The sequence below is a fragment of the Mauremys reevesii genome, linkage group 12 (assembly GCF_016161935.1).
Source record: "Mauremys reevesii isolate NIE-2019 linkage group 12, ASM1616193v1, whole genome shotgun sequence".
NCBI classification, from domain to species: domain Eukaryota; kingdom Metazoa; phylum Chordata; order Testudines; family Geoemydidae; genus Mauremys; species Mauremys reevesii.
This window is the reverse complement of record NC_052634.1, coordinates 22,173,998-22,186,341: the sequence shown is the minus strand read 5'-3', so window position 1 is coordinate 22,186,341 and position 12,344 is coordinate 22,173,998. Positions and strand designations below refer to the sequence as shown.

Sequence of the window (12,344 nt, the reverse complement as noted above, 5' to 3'; positions counted from 1 at the left end):
AGAGCTTTTTCTCTTCAAACCCCTTATCCCAATCTATGGGCCACCTCCGCATTTCAGAGTTTAGAATTTGCTCTCATCACCCTTGTAGGGCGCTTCCCATGTGAATTAGACAAAGTGAGTGGGGGAAGCTCCATGGCTACTGAAAACCGATGCTTTGGGTGAGGCCTGAATTCATAACCCCAGCAGTGCGCCTCCCTCACTAGCCAGGTGTGCCCCTGTAGGTGCTTCATAGACAAGCTTGGGAAGTAGGGTGGTTACCTGTGTCTGTGATTAACCACTTTGGTGACCTAATTGAGAGGGTGATGGTTCAAACCCAGGTGAAGATAGAGGTAGTTTGTTTTTTTTAGTGAGGAGACTCCAGTACATTTTAGCAGGCAGTAAAACGCCTCAATTCTGGTCTAGCCTCATTTGGCAAGCATAAGTGGTGCTTTTTGTCAGTTGCATTGGTGGTATAGTGGTGAGCATAGTTGCCTTCCAAGTAGCTGACCTGGGTTCAATTCCCAGCCAATACAGGGATGTGATGTTTTCTCTGCTGGGAATTGGTTTAATTTCAGTCACATTGTATCAGTTTAGCAATGGAAATGAGAGAATCAATATCCTGCAGGTCATTAAACACCCAGTGGAGGAAGAAAGGGGCAGGACTATACAATGAGCAGGTGGAGTCATCCTGGTATTACAATATTTGGTTTATTTTTTATTTTTTTCCCTTTACTTCCCTCTCCCTTTTAGACTCAGAGGCTTTAAGGTCAGAAGGGACCAGTGTGATCATCTAGTCCGACCTGCTGCACCTTGCAGGCCAAAAGACCCACCCACCCACTCCTGTAATAGACCCGGGAGGGGAGGCAGCTCTGCGCACTGCCCCTACCCCAGGCCCTCTGCTCCCCTCCCCCCATGGGTGTGCAGAGATGTGCCAGCAGCACTAAGGTGGCTCCCTGCCCACTCTGCGTCTGTCCCTCCGTGCCACTCCCAGAAATGTCCGGCATGTCCCAGCATCCCCTGGGGTGGGGGGAGTGTCTCCATGCGCTGCCCCTGCCCCGAGTACCAACTCTGCAGCTCCCATTGGCCAGGAACTGCAGCCAATTGGAGCTCTGGGGGCAGCGCCTGCAGGCAGTGGCACACGGAGATCCCCTGGCCCTGCCCACCTAGGAGCTGCTGCCAGAGGGTTGTGTTTACGCGTCAATTTGGGAACTGCACTGCCCGGGGTAAGCGCCACCCCTCCTGCACCCCAACCCCCTCCCCCAGCGCAGAGCCAGCACCGTGCACCCAAATTTCCTCCCAGAGCTTTGCTTGTCTTCCTTTCACCCAGAACCATCCTTCTTCTCCTGGGCTGCAAGTAGCCATCCCTGGGAAGCCAAGACGCAGGCACAGGATTCTACCTCCCAGCAGCCAACCGCACCTCCCCAGGCTTTGCAGAACGACTGGTGGTGCTCTACTAACCCCACTTATCTGCACTGAGGCGCTTAGCTTCTGCCCTGCCTTCCTCAGCTCGACTTTCCTCTTTTGCCCCATTCCTGCCTCACTCCCTCCTTTGGCAAGTCACGCAGAAGAGCCGGCCGCCATAGGCCAATCTCCAAGGGCAGAGGAGACCAAGTCACAAGGCTTCAAAAGGTGCCTGGCCCAGATCCTCTAGCTTTACCCTGCTGATGCCAAGGCTTTTTCTCAGCTCATTTCACTACCCTCTGTCATGCCGGGGTTGGCGTTATCGCAGGTGTTACCCGAAATTGGGCCAGCTAGTCAGCGTAGGGAGCACTAATGACCCACCAGAGTTTGGCAGAAAGCAGCACATTTATTATATTGATAGGTAAGCTCAAAAGAAGCGGGGCAGGGTGTCACACACTCATGCCCAGGACAGGCACAGCACTGGAGATGTCAGGATTCTGCAAGGTAAGTGTCCCACAGCGCAGCTATGGATGGTGTGATGAAGGTAATTTTTCCTGAGGCACAATGAAATACAACGCAGAGAACCACTGGCCAGGTGGTCCGGACAAAGGGCATTCACTGGAGGTACAAGCTTCTGAGTGCTCTCCTGAGCACATGGCCCCTTCCCCTTTTAAGGGCCTGCACCTCATGGCCTGCGACTAGAGATGACTTGGCTGCATCTGGTTGGTCACACTCCACCTTGGGCAGTGTCCATGCTCTGGGTGTGTGAGCGCTGCCTAATTAGAGTCCCAGACACCTTGTCTACCTGGGAGCTCTTCTGCTCTTCAACCAGCCCATTCATCCCACCAGCATTCCAGGAGGGAGCGGGAGGGGAAAAGCCACTTCACAGGCATTCAGAGAGGGACAGGAGACAAAAGTGGGAGCAGGGGAAGTATAACAGACCTTCTGAGTATAGAAATCACTGCTGCTCCTACAACAGCAGGGACAGGGCAGTAGGAGCTGGGAAAATTAAGCCGGCATGTTTCTGCCTGGTTTTAAACTAGGAACCTTTTGTGGGTTAGGCAAACGTAATAACCACTACACTACAGAAACTCTGTCCCATAGCTGTGCCCCTCCCTTCATAAGACCATAAGAACGGCCATACTGGGTCAGACCAAAGGTCCATCCAACCCTGCATCCTATCTGCCAACAGTAGCCAATGCCAGGTGCCCCATATGGAGTGAACCTAACAGGTAATGATCAAGTCATCTCTCTCCTGCCATCCATCTGCACCCTCTGACAAACAGAGGCTAGGGGCACCATTCCTTACCCATCCTGGCTAATAGCCATTCATGGACTTAACCTCCATTCATTTATCTGCAAAAAGAACAAGGAGTACTTGTGGCACCTTAGAAACTAACAAATTTATTTGAGCATAAGCTTTCCTGGGCTAAAACCAACTTCATTGGATGCATGCAGTGGAAAATACAGCAGGAAGATATATATATATATATATATATACACACACACAGAGAACATGAAAAATTGAGTGTTGCCATACACACTATAATGAGAGTGATCAGTTAAGGTGAGCTATTATCAGCAGGAGAAAAAAACCCTTTTGTAGTGGCTTTCATGGCCTTTGAGAAAGCAAGACAGAGCGTTGGAAGACCCAGCAGGGTTTGTGGCACAGGAATTGTTCTCAGATTCCACTGAGACTTCACCTCAGACTGCAGGATTCAAAGTCCTGAGTGCTGGCCCTTACACCATGGGACCAGCAGAGCACCTGTTGATTACTGTAGACTTCCAGCAGGGAGGACTCTGTGGGCAGGGGCGGCTCTAGGCATTTTGCCACCCCAAGCACAGCAGGCAGGTTGCCTTCGGCAGCAGCCTGCGGGAGGTCCGCCGAAGTCACAGGACCAGCGGACCCTTCGCAGGCAGGCCGCCGAAGGCAGCCTGCCTGCCGCCCTCGCGGCGACCGGCAGAGCGCCCCCAGTGGCTTGCTGTCCCAAGCACGCGCTTGGTGTGCTGGGGCCTGGAGCCGCCCCTGTCTGTGGGGACAATTTTTTCTGTCAGGGAGGACTCAGTGGGAACATGCCTCTCTGGCCAGCCCTGCATTTGCTGAAAAAGTCAGCGCACGGCACTTTGCTGCAGGCCCAGAGGCCTTTCTTCCTCTAGACTGTGAGGCCAGTGGACAGGTGAGGCAGTAGCACCTTCTGTCCCAGGCAGTAAAGGGCCCTTCCTGGGAAAGGCCATGTCCTGAAAAGGAAAAACTAAAGTCAAGGAGAGTCCTTCTAAAAATCCTTGGGGATGTCACAGGGGGAAAGTGTTTCTTTGCTTGACCAGGGACTGGAACCCTGGGCCCTCAGATTAAAACTGAGCTAGCTAGGGTCATGTTGGGGAAAAAAAGGCAAATTTCTTGCAGAAGAGAAACTAGTCAAGAAAAATGAGGGCAGGAAACAATACAGAAAACCTGCTACTCTGGCTCTCTTAGCAGTCCTAGCCCCAGCCTGCTCCTCCATCTGGTGCCTTGAGACCATATTCTTTTTTTCATTAAATATCAAATCCAGGAGAAAACACAGTTATACAAAGCAAAACGAAATCACAAACATCATTGGAAATACAGAAATAAAAGGGGAAAATGCAATCCCCATCACTTTATCGTATCTGGGCCATTCCTGTATCGAGAGCACCCGCCAAGGTCCCTGTGTGCTTACGAGAAACCTGGAGGAACTCATACCACAGCCTGAACATGAAACTCAACTGCTCTCAGGCGCCGCAGTAAAACCCTTTCCCAGCTGTGATGTTGCACTCCATAGGATTTTATGAAAATATGCTAATGAGTGTGAATATAAAGTGACTGGACTATGCTTCATGCAAAAGGTCTCTTGTAAGGTATCATTACAAAGCTTATAATCTACTGTGTGTGTTCATCCTATTTGTATGAACCGATCATTCTTGGATCTGAAACTAGAAATATGAACTATAACTCTGAGGTCCTGTTGTAATGATGAAAAGTGTGGGCCATTAATAGTGGTTTGGATCTTGATGGCTCCCATTAACCAGGACAATTGACTGGAGATGGCTCTGTCCTGCACCATCTGTGAGTCAGGCCAGGAATAATGAAGGCTTGGGGGTCTCACAGGACATGTGACCATGTCACCTGGTACAGGAATCCATCTTAAACCTGGGGCTTTTCCTCAGGAGAGAGACAAAATATTCCAAAGCTGTATAAGGGGGTGGAACTGAACAAACATGGCTGCAGTCATGAGACATCCCCCAGCTACCACCTGAGCTGGAACAAGGGCTATACCAGGAGAAAAGATTGGGCCCAGACTAGAAATAAGTCTAATCTTTGCCTCTCAGTCTGTGCAGATGGGACCTTTCCCTCCAGTGCTGGAGGATTCTCCTCTCTCATCTACCCTTGTCCCAAGCAGCACAGCTGGTGGGAATCTTAAATGTACAGAGGAGACTTAGGAGCAGAAACCCCCCCAGACCTTCCATGCAATTGGCACTTGCCCCTCACTGAGCAGGAGTGAAATTCCTGCAGGGCCATCCCCTTTGGGCATGAACAAAGCAGCAGGGTAAAATGAAGCTGGAGATGCTGGGGATTGAACCCAGGACCTCATACATGCAAAGCATGTGCTCTATCACTGAGCTACATCCCCAGATGGGGGGTATATGTACTAGAGGTTACACTCGGAGCCCTCCTGTTTCCAGAGCACCTAGTGGCCTAAGAGCAGCATGGGGGACACATTCCCTGCTCTGAGGCCAAACTTGCTGTCCTGGAGGTTGCTGGTTCTTAGGGGTCACTTTGCAGCAGGGCCAGATTCGATGTGTGGGGCAGAGAGAGTGGGTGCCCTGGGCTCAGGGTGCAGAGATGCACTCAGCCCTCTCCCCTGCATTGGGTGGGGGGCGCTGCCACCCCCTGCTGGAAGGTAATGGGAGGGGAGGGGCGCTGTGAGTCGCTCAGCACCTGACCCTGGTGGCAGAAGTGGTGTGGGAAGCTCCAGGTGTTTCTAGGATCTGCTATTGCCACCTGCCTGTGAAGTCCAGCTGTCCCCAGCACATTCACTGCGCTGCAATTGGGTCACTGTTTCCATGGCTGAGCAGCAAAGAATCACTCCCAGTTTCCCTTCTATCGGCAGCAGGATTAGCCTGTGTCAGTGGTTAATGAGGTGGATCTAGTTGTAGATTGTTATTCATTCCCCACCTTGACAATTCACACCGTCCCTTTCCCATGCAGATTCCCCGCACCTCGGTGATCCTGGTAGCAGGGGTTGGGGCCTGAGATTTTCAGGGTCATTTTCCCCCTCCACCTGCAGTGAACTCAGCTTTTCCCCCATCCCACAATCCATGAAATAACAACAGGGGCATAAAGAAAGAGGGGAGGGAACATCTCACGCCCAGGGCTGGATGTGCCCAGGGCCCCCTGCTTGTCCTTTGTTTCCATGGAATTTGGCCCCCTGCTTTGCACAAGGGACAGAGAAAAATCTTGCTGTTCCTGTGTCTGTGCAAGGAAAATTGTGCTTCCCTAGGAAAGAGAGGCAGGAAATGGCCCCATGGTGGGACATTATCCTCAGGATTAAGACCTAAGGACTCAGGCTGAGAACTGATAGAACTGCACTCATCTGGGATTTAACAAATTGTCTTTCATGGAGCAGGGCCAGTTCCAGTGTTTTTGGCACCCCAAGCGGAAAAAAAAAATAAGCTGCAATCAATGGCAGCTCTACCGCTGCCACTTTTGGTGGCAAGTCCTTCCCTCTGAGAGGGCCGAATTGCCGCTGAAGCCTCCCCTTTCCATTGACCAGCCCAGGGACCTGCTTGCTGCGCTGGTGCCTGGAGCCAGCCCTGCCATGGAGACACTGGGAAGATGGGGGAATCAGGAAAATAACATGGATTTGTTTACATTGCAAGTGAAGAATAATTGAAGCTTTTCTCATTTAAAGCCACTTTTCCCTGGCTGGGAATTGAACCCAGGCCTTGGCAGTAAAAGTGCCAAATCCTAACCACTAGACCACCAGGGAGGCAATGATGGTGCTGTTCTTCTCATTTATGCTACACTTTCTTAGGCTAGTTTCTAGCCACTTTCTGAAACTGTTCCACTGTCCACTCCCTGAGGGGCTAAGAGCATCATTTGAGTTTGTTTCAGTGACTTGGGTTGGGCTGAGGTTGTGACCCTGAGCACCTGTGCTCAGGGTCACAACCTCAGCCCAACCCAAGTCACTGAAACAAACTCAAATGATGCTTCCTCCAGCAGGATCACAGAGACACACAAAAAAACCACATGAGGAACAATCCTCCTCTGCCTTCATTTACCCCATCACAACCCTCTCAGCAGCCCGCTCTTGCGGGAAGGACACTGAGCTGATAGGAGCTCTGGCATAGAGACCAAGGGAAGGGTGTTGCTCCCCCTGGGTGTGAGCTGATCACATTCTGACTCTGTGTAACAGGGCTCTGAGCTTTGCCATCTTGTGAGTTCTGAGTGCTGAGCCCCCCGGACCCTTCTGCTGGGAGCATGGGGATTGCACAACAGCTGCAAGCCCTTTTCCCGTCTTCTTGTCCTCCTCGGCTTCCCCAGACCTTCCCCACAAATGGTTCTATCAGGCACTGGAGGGATCTAAGGACCTGCAGGTTTCCCTCACCCACCTCTTAAGGCAAACAGTGATTCCCTTCTCTGACACTCCTGGGCCTGGGCTTCTTTTGAGTTTTTCCCCAGGGGACCTGATTCCCTGTGAAAATGTGTGTGTGGCGTGTGGGGAACTCAGACTCAGACTCTCCCCCACTAGATGAATCCAACAGCACCTCCCCTTGGTGGGAGAATCCTAAATTCCACCCTCCCACCCTGGTTACTCTGACCAGCTGATGGCGACAGCATGCTACATCAACCCCAGCTCTCTGGTCTAGAAAGCAGCATCTAACCAGCCTTGTAACAGCTCTGGTTTGCTTGCTGGAGACATAACAAACCAGGAAAAAAGGCAAATGTCAGACAGGGAACCTCAGCTCACAAATAAACACCCTCAGACTCCTTCTACACTGCGACTGGGCAGTTGACTGACTTTAAATCTAGCTAGCTCAGGTGGTAGAGCATGATGGTCTTTCAGGGTGTGAAAAACACCAAAACCACTATAATTAAGCTGACCTAAGCCATGGTTAGATAGTGCTAAATGAAAGGAAAGATTGTTCTGTCAATGTAGCTATTACAGGGATGGAAAACCCCTCCACTTACTGTAGCAACTGTCTACTCTACAGTGCTAGAACAGTGTCACAGCAGCATTTTAAGTATAGCCAGCCCCATGGTGAGACCAGATTTAGCTCTGTGGACACTCAGGCACTAGCAACATACTAATGCCTCCATAGTTGGCAGGATTCAAACCTGTGTGGGGAGACCCCAATGGATTTCTAGTCTATCATCTGAGCCACTCAGCCACAAGTACTTAATGTACAGTTACTTCCCTACACCATGATTCTGTTCTCACAGAATTGTCACTTCAAATTGCTCAGACCAGCTCCCCCAGCACACTCACGGCTGCATTAGTGTAAGTGTGTCCATGGCTGAACAGCAAGAGTTCCTGCCCATTTCCCTTCCGGCTGGAGCAGGGTGAGAGTGTGTTTGTGGTTAATGACATTGCTATAGGTTGTTGTTCATTCCCCACACTGACAATTCAGACAGTCCCTTTCCTATTCGAATCTCCACCATATCATTCCAACAGCCGGGGGCAGGATTTCTCTGGGGCACTGAAATGTTTCAGGGGGTTGAACTCAGCCTTGCATTCCATCCCTGATGTTTCATGGACTAACAGCAGCAGCAGAAAGAAAGAGCTGAGCCAATATCTCACTGTCAGAGGTGAAGGTGGCCACGTCCCCTCTGTCTGACCATCGCCATTGCAGGAGAGAAGGTTTCAATGGAATCGAATGCCCTGGCTCAGACAAGAGACACAGGGAGGTTTTGCTGTTCATGGATCTGTGCAAAGGAAATTGTGTCTCTGTGTGAAATTGAGGAGGGAAATGAAATGTTCACATGGTGGCCCAATGCCCTAACGAATGTGGGTGAAGGAGTCGGGCTGGAAAATGATTTTACAGGAGTTCGTATCAATTTATTGCCCTGATTAAAATCTATGTCTAAAAGGCAGCCACTGTTGTTTGTACTTGAACCTGTGTAGGGACACCCCAGTGGGTATCAAGTCCATTGCCTTAACCAGGGATAGTCGATTATTTTATCAAGATCCAAATTTCTTGGTCAAGATATAGTCAATGTCTAGACAGCAGAGAAAATAATACACTGATGATAATAAGAAGAATTTAGAAATAATTTGCACTATGGGCATAACTATGATGATTGTCTCGTGTTTCACTCTTTATATCTGGCACCACCACTGCCTTTCCCTTTAGTCTTGTAGTTTACCAAGGGTAAAACTAAACATCTCTTCAGATACCAGGGAGTGTTTGTATTCATTCCTGTGAGCTACACGGGGGTTTCATGTAGCTGCTTTCAATCCTCTGGCTCTGCCCTGATAAGTAACATTTCAGGCTGTCACTGAACTGAAGGAGGGAGATCATTTTTTGACAGATTACGCCGCCTCTTAAAGGTGTTTGTCTGGCTGGCAGCCCTGGTTCCCAGGACTCTCCTGAGGGAAGAAAGTTTCTGTGCAAAATACTAAAACTTTTAACAGAGAGGAGGGAAAGGCAATGGCCACATGATGGGGCCAGTATGTACCACAACATGGTTCTTTTATGTGGGATGGCTCTGAACATTGAAGCAGCAAAGAATCCTGTGGCACCTTATAGACTAACAGACGTTTTGCAGCATGAGCTTTCGTGGGTGAACATTGACTGATCTTCACTCCCTTGTGTTTGAAGAGATGTTTAGTTGTGCACTTAGGAACCTATAAGGCTGAAGCAATGTTATGGATGGTGACACTACGATTGAAGGGTTATTTAATGTTGTAGAAATTGTTAAAAACACTGAGCTTAAACTGGAACTGCCTGTTGTTAAAGGCTGGTTTCCCCACGTCAGTTCCATAAGCTCTGCTAGAAACAACCTGGGTTCTCTCCTGCCTCCGTGGGAACTGCGGGGAATCGTCCCCTGCTGCCCTTGGCTCCAGGCTGGTTTTTCTGGGGAGGTGTGAGTCCGGATGTCAGGACTGGGATAGCAGGGGCTGCGGGTCGGGAGTGAGGGGCACCAGCAGAGCTGGGGGAAGCCCAGGGGGTGGCGGGTCGGGAGTGAGGGGCACCAGCAGAGCTGTGAGTCTGGAGGTCAGGACTGGGATAGGACGATGGGCAGAGGGTGATTGGTGGATGGGCCCATCTCTCTGGTCATCTGGGCCAGGGAAGAATGATGGGGTTGGAGTCTTGTTCTTCACATTCACAGTGCGAATACAGAAGGTGCTGGAGCTCTGACCAGGGAGGGCATTAGGAACCCGTTATCCTGCAGGGAAACATTCAACCGCTGATCTATACTCGCAACAAAGAGTGTCATGTATAGCCCAGAGCAGGACCAGTTTTTAACCTGGGGGTTAGTAAACTTTCTGTCTGTACAAACACCACAGCTTACAAACTCCCCACCCCCGCTCTGTGTCACCAGAGCACAACAACAACTCTCCTTGGAGCACACACAGCTCCCAGCTCCCTGCCCGTCAGTCTCTCCAGCATTGCTCCAATCCCTTAAAGCAGGGTCTCAACCTCAATTTACCTTAGGGCCAGGGCCAGTCCTCCAGTCCTCCCAGTGGGCCAATAATGTCACTCATACTGCCCAGAACCCATCCCCCAAAACTCTGCCTCTCATCTGCCTAAAGCTCTGGGAGGGAGTTTGGGTGGGGGGAGGAGGTCTAGGGTGCAGGCTCTGGGCTGGGGCTGGGGATTGGGGTGCAGGGTCTGGGGGGAGTTTGGGTGCAGAAGGGGTGAGAGGCTGGTCTCTGGAAGGGAGTTTGGGTGGGGGAGGGGTTCTGGGGTGCAGGATCTGGGGGGAGTTTGGGTGCAGAAGGGGTGAGAGGCTGGTCTCTGGGAGGGAGTTTGGGTGGGGGAGGGGTTCTGGGGTGCAGGCTCTGGGATGGAGTTTGCAGCGCTGTAACAAGGGGGAGGCGAGTGAGGCACTTGCCTCGGGTGCGCAAAGTGGAGGGGCGCAGCTCTACCCCGATCAGCGGCGCTTCAGCAGCAGCTCTACCGCTGCTGCTTCTTCGGCAGCAATTCGGCAGTGGGTCCTTCCCTCTGAGAGGGACTCAGGGACCCGCTGCCGAATTGCCGCCGAAGGATGAATGAAGCAGCGGCGGCAACTGGGCGGCAGGTCCTTCCCTCCAACAGGGACTCAGGGACCTGCCGCCAAAGAGCCTGGAGCCGGCCCTTGCCTCGGGCACAAAAATTCCTTGTTATGGCTCTGGGAGTTTGGGTGCTGGGTGCAGGCTCTGGGCTGGGGCAGGGAGTGGGGGAACAGGAGGAGGGGTGGGGGTGCAGGCTCTGGGAGGGAGATTGGTGCAGGCGGGAGGGGGTGTGTGGAGGGAGGGGGTGCAGGCTGTGGGAAGGAGTTTGAGGGTTGGGGTGTGTGGAGGGAGGGTGTGTGTGGAGGGAGTGGTGGTGCAGGCTCTGGGAGGGAGTTTGGGGTGTGGCAATTACCTGCGGCTCCAAGGTGGGATGGGCTGGGGGGCCTCCATGTGCTGCTGCCCCCAGGCATCACCCCGCAGTGTCCCATTGGCTGCAGGGGCTCGGGGCGGGGGCAGCGCGTGGAGGCACAGACCCACCCTGTCCTGCCATGCGGAGGGGCCAGCAGCCACTGGAGCGAGCAGGCAGATGCTGATCAGCTCCGCTGCACTGCCGGGGCCCCTGGGGGGGAGCGCCTGGGGGCAGCAGGTGGGGCCAAGGGAGTGACCCAGTCCCAAAACTGCTGGAGCCCCACGGGCGAGACCTGGGGACCAGGACTGCCAGCCAGACAAACACCTTTAAGAGGAGGCGTCCCTCTCCCTGTCAAAAACTGATCTTCCTCCTTCAGTTCAGTGACAGCCTGAATTGTTCCTTATCCCGGCAGAGCCGGAGGACTGAAAGAAGCAACATCAAACCCCTGTGTAGCTCGCAGGAATGGACATAAACACTCCCTGGTATCTGAGGAGATGTTCAGCTTTGCCCTTGGTCAACTACAAGGCTAAAGGGAAAGGAGGTGGTGCCAGGTATAAAGAGTGAAACACAGGACATCATAGTTATGCCCACGGTGGCTGCAAAATCTTTTGATGTACTTCTGCTTATCAGCAGTGTATTGTTTTCTCTGGAGTCCAGGCCTTGACCAAGAAATTTGTACCTTGATAAAATAATCGACTGCCCCTGGTGAAGACAATGGACTTGACACCCACTGGGGTGTCCCTACACAGGTACAAGTACCAACAACAATGGCTGCCTTTTAGCCATAGATTTTAACCAGGGCAATAAATACAAACCCCTGTTAAATCATTTCTCAGCCCAAGTCCTTCACCCACATTCCCTAGAGCACTGGGCCACCATGTGGATGTTTCATTTCCGACCTCACTTTCGCACAAAGACAAAATTTCCTTTGCACAGATCCATGAACAGCAAAATCTTCCTGTGTCTCTGGTCTGAGCCAGGGCGTTCGATTCCAGTGAACCTTTCTCTCCTGCAATGGCGATGGTCAGACAGAGGGGACGTAGCACCTGCATCCCTGCCAGGGAGATATTGGCTCGGCTCTTTCTTTCTGCTGCTGTTGTTAGTCCATGAAACATCAAGGGTGGAATGCAAGGCTGAGTTCACGCACCAGCCCTCAGTGCCCCAGAGAAATCCTGCCCCCTGCTATTGGAACGATGTGCTGGAGATTTGACTAGGAAAGGGACTGTCTGAATTGTCAGAGTGGGGAATGAACAACAATCTACAGCAATGTCGTTCACACAAACACACTCTAATCATGCTCCAGCTGGAAGGGAAATGGGCAGGAATTCTCGCTGTTCAGCCAAGGACACACTTACACTAATGCACATCCATGAGTGTGC

General features: G+C 51.8%; 3 non-coding genes across 3 annotated transcripts; 1 reads left to right on the top strand and 2 right to left on the bottom strand.

Moving 5' to 3' along the window:
- The first annotated feature begins 440 nt into the window (after positions 1-440).
- On the top strand, positions 441-512 carry TRNAG-UCC. The gene has a single exon. It is a non-coding gene; the product is annotated as a tRNA-Gly (tRNA).
- A 4,443-nt stretch (positions 513-4,955) lies between these two features.
- On the bottom strand, positions 4,956-5,027 carry TRNAA-UGC. Its single transcript has one exon. It is a non-coding gene; the product is annotated as a tRNA-Ala (tRNA).
- Positions 5,028-6,314: 1,287 nt separating this feature from the next.
- On the bottom strand, positions 6,315-6,386 carry TRNAK-UUU. The gene has a single exon. It is a non-coding gene; the product is annotated as a tRNA-Lys (tRNA).
- Between the last annotated feature and the right edge of the window lie 5,958 nt (positions 6,387-12,344).